Source organism: Triticum dicoccoides, chromosome 3B (assembly GCF_002162155.2).
Source record: "Triticum dicoccoides isolate Atlit2015 ecotype Zavitan chromosome 3B, WEW_v2.0, whole genome shotgun sequence".
Taxonomy (NCBI): Eukaryota; Viridiplantae; Streptophyta; class Magnoliopsida; order Poales; family Poaceae; genus Triticum; species Triticum dicoccoides.
This window is the reverse complement of record NC_041385.1, coordinates 53,598,246-53,602,440: the sequence shown is the minus strand read 5'-3', so window position 1 is coordinate 53,602,440 and position 4,195 is coordinate 53,598,246.

The window sequence follows — 4,195 nt, the reverse complement described above, 5'->3', positions numbered from 1 at the left end:
CTGGCGCTCGCCCCCGACCCCGGCACGCTCGCCCCCGACCCATCGGCCCTTGCCTCCCTCCTCTCCCCTCCCGGCCGTCGTCGGGCCTACCTCCTCGCCCCTGCACCCTCTGTAAACCCCCCTCTCTCTCTGCTAGGGTTCTTCGGTTAATTTACTTAGGTTTTAGTTAGGGCAGTATGTTAATTAGGTTATCTATTTAGTTATGAATTTAGCTAGGTTTCAAAATTAGCTGAATTTATATGCAAATTTGAACTGGACATGTGATATGTGCATATGTCATGTTTGGAAAATGATCCGAGTGGCCTATGTTACGCTGGAATGTTGATTCATTTCCGTTCCGGTGAATTTCAAGCGCTCGATATGTCCATTTTTTGGCAAAGGTCATGCCGAAATTTTCCGTTAATAAAGGCATGATTTTGTGCTACATAGTTGGCATATCGAGTGTTGGCACATAGATTTCTTTTTATGTCATTTCTCATTTATTCATACTTTTAGAAATAAATGAGGACACTTAATCATAGGAAACATGTCGAACAACGAAGAAACTGGGCCTTCTGACCAAGATGCAGACGAGATGGATTATGAGGGTGAACAAGAGTACCTCGACTATTTGACTACTAAGCAAGGTTTGTAGGTCGGCCTCGATGATGGTACTGACACCAACATCGACACCGACGGCGCCGGCTCCGATGGCGGCACCGAGACCGGTGGGGAAGGTACCGGCGGGGAAGGTACCGGCAGGGAAGGTACCGGCCCCGATGCCGCTACCGAAAAGAGGAAGCATAAGAAGCAAAGGATATGAAAACCTAACAAACTAGGGATTGGACGACTTGTGATCACAAAGATGGCACCTGGCAAGTTTGAGCCATTAGAGCCGGAAGAACCTCGCAAGTGCTATGGGAACCAAGTAGATGCATCCTACGGGAATGCGCAAGCATCAACGACGATGACTTAAGGAGTAAAGAACATTTGACGCAGTTGCTGAAAGTGCGTTATATCGACTAGAGGGGGGTGAATAGGCGATTTTTATGAATTCTTCACTGAGGAATTTGCCGGTGAGGAAATTCCTTAGCGAAGAACTACTAGCAGCGGAATAAGTACTCAGAAGTAAGCATAACAGGATACAAACTTAGTCATCATGATGAAATGAAGACAAGCACAGAGTACAGAAAGCGTAAACACGGGATAACACAAGATGAAGACAAGCAGACTGAAGAAATTGAACCGAGGAAATTGAGAAAGTCTTCGGTCAAAGTCTTCAAACACAGATGTGAACAATCACTCAAAACAGTTATGAGGAAATGAAAGAGTTGAGGAAATAGAACCAGTAAGGTTGGTGAAGACAATGATTTGTTAGACTAGTTCCAACTGCTGTCTCAGTTGTACGTCTGGTTGGAGCGGCTGAGTATTTAAACTCGAGGACACGCAGTCGGACACGTAGTCGCTGAGCACGCAGCTCAGGACACCAAGTCCTCATTGTATTCTCCTTGAACTAAGATCACACAGATCTCGTCCAATCACTCTTGGTAAGTCTTCAGGCGACTTCCAAACCTTCACAGACTCGGTCACTCGGCGATCCACAATTCCTCTTGGATGCTCTAGACCATGACGCCTAACTGTCTGGAAGAAGCACAGTCTTCAAAGGTAACAAGCGTCGGATCCATGCAGGATCAATCTCTTCGGTGATGCTCAATCACTTTGGGGTTTGTAGGTGTTTGGGTTTTGGGATTTTCCTCACTCGATGATTTTCGCTCAAAGTCCTCGGAGGATGGGTTGCTCTCAAATGACAAGTGTCAGTTTCTCTCGGAGCAGCCAACCAACTAGTGGTTGTAGGGGGCGACTATTTATAGCCTAGGGAGCAGCCCGACATGATAAGACATAAATGCCCTTCAATGATATGACCGTTAGGTGGATAAGATATTTTGGGACAGCTGGCGTGCAGCACAGCAACGATCGGAAATTTGACTCTCAAATTCCTCACGGCTATCATGTTCCTCACTGTGTAGGCAATCCGCACTGGTGAATTCCTAACTCCTCAGTCAGAACAAATTCCTCAGCGACCAGAAGAACTTCGTCTCTGTTACTGAAGAAAGTGACTGAACTGTATGAGATTTCCAAAGGCTTCACTCGAAGGGTTTGGTAGGTTTAGGATTTTGAGTTGAGCATCACATGGAAATTTTTCCTTAGTATTTCCTCGGCCCCCTTTAACAGTACGGTGTTTCCTATGACTCAAGAAAGAGAAAAATAAAACTATGAAAACGAAGTCTTCAAGCTTCATATTCCTCGCATGAATATCAAGTCTTCGCGGATACACCAATTTCTTCACTTTCAAAGTCTTCATGAAAGTCTTCAGAAATACCAAAGTCTTCAATCGAAGATATACATTTTTAGGGGTCGACTTTCCCTGTAAATATCAAACTCCTCATAGACTTATAGACCTGTGTACACTCACAAACGCATTAGTCCCTTAACTTATAAGTCTTCAATACACCGAAATCACTAAGGGGCACTAGATGCACTTATAGTTGCTCCTAACGAAGTTGCACAAGAGATTCAAGTTCCCCGACCGGGATGATAACATAGAACAACCGTGGGATGATCCAAAGATGAAAAAGATTAACAATCAGGCCATGGGCATGTTCAGCAATGATTTGGCCTCCTGGAAAGGGAGGGTGAAACGAGCTATTGAGGCTGATGAACCCCTGTCCAAGATTCTGGAGGAAAATCCGACACTTATGGAAGAGGAGTTCGAAAAGTTCAAGGACACTTGCGCAACCGAGGCAGCCAAGGCTAAGGCTGCGAAATTCAAGAGCCTTCAGCAAAGGAACACGGGGAAGTATCGCCTCGGAAGCCGTGGCTACCTCGGTAAAAGGCCCATATGGGATAAGGAGGACGCGGAACGTGAAGCTGCGGGTCTCCCAGACCCCTTCGCGAAGTTCACCAACCCCTTGGAGCATGACTTCATCAGGGCCCGCTACAAGTGGGACAAGGAGAAAAAGGTTTTTTACACGGACAAGATCACGAGGAAATTGATTAGACTACTGGAGAAGCAACACCAACTTGCAGCCGAAAGCCCTACTTCTCCGATGAGGCCCAAGTGGGACACCCCTCTCAACCGGGCCTTGAACAAACTTAAGGGACTCCCTTTGGATTAGCGGCCGCAATATGGTCGTGTGCACGGCGCTGGAGACGGCGCCACGTGGAAGGTGTTTTACAATGAGGGCCCGGAGGCCAAGAAGCTGAAAAAGAAGTTTAGTCAGGCGAACATCGATGAGAAGGTCAAGCTTGCGGTCGAGAAAAAAGCAGCTGAGGACGCGAAAAAAGCAGTCGAGGACAAATATGAGTTGCTACAGCAGGCAGTCAATGCAGTTGTAACTGCCTGCAGAAATGATTTTGCTACTAACTTGGTTCCAGTTATCATCAACTCGGCGAAGGAAAATCCAGACAAGACGGTACATGATTTCCCGATGCCTAGTTTCGTCCGGAGCAACTCCATGAACAACAACACCATCGCGCCATCACTTGCTCACGCAACCGGGCCTCCTCTCGCAGCCGCTCCCGCTCATAGCAGCCCATCCTCAGTCTCAGGCGCGCTAGGTGGGCCTTCGTCTTTGGCTGAGCTCGATGCCGTCACGGTAATTACATGTTGCACCAAGATATATATATATATATATATATATATATATATATATATATATATATATATATATATGTTCCTATTTTGTATACACACTTAGCCATTATTATGCATGGGTCCAATGATGTGTAATATATATGTTCCTATTTTGCATACATATTTAACCGTCAAATGATGCAATATATATCACCCTCCCTTCGTTCACTGCCCTCGGGAAATAAAAGTGGGATAAAATAAAGGAAAAGAAATAGGAAAACTGGCAGTAGCGAAGGTAGTAGCAGCGCGTTTTGCCTAAACCGCTACAGCTACTGAAGTTAGTAGTAGCGAATTTCGTATAAAGCGCTACATCTACTGAAGGTAGTAGCAGCGCGTTTTGTCCAAATGCGCTACTGCTACGTCCACTTAACCCAAAATTTTCACCCGCCCTGCTTCATCCCGCCTTCCCCCCCCCCAAATCCCCACTCTCTCTTCCCCCGTCGCACCGCCGCGCCCGGCCCGGCCCCGGCGCTCGCCCCCGACTCCGGCGTCGGCGCTAGCCCCCGACCCCGGCGCTCGCCC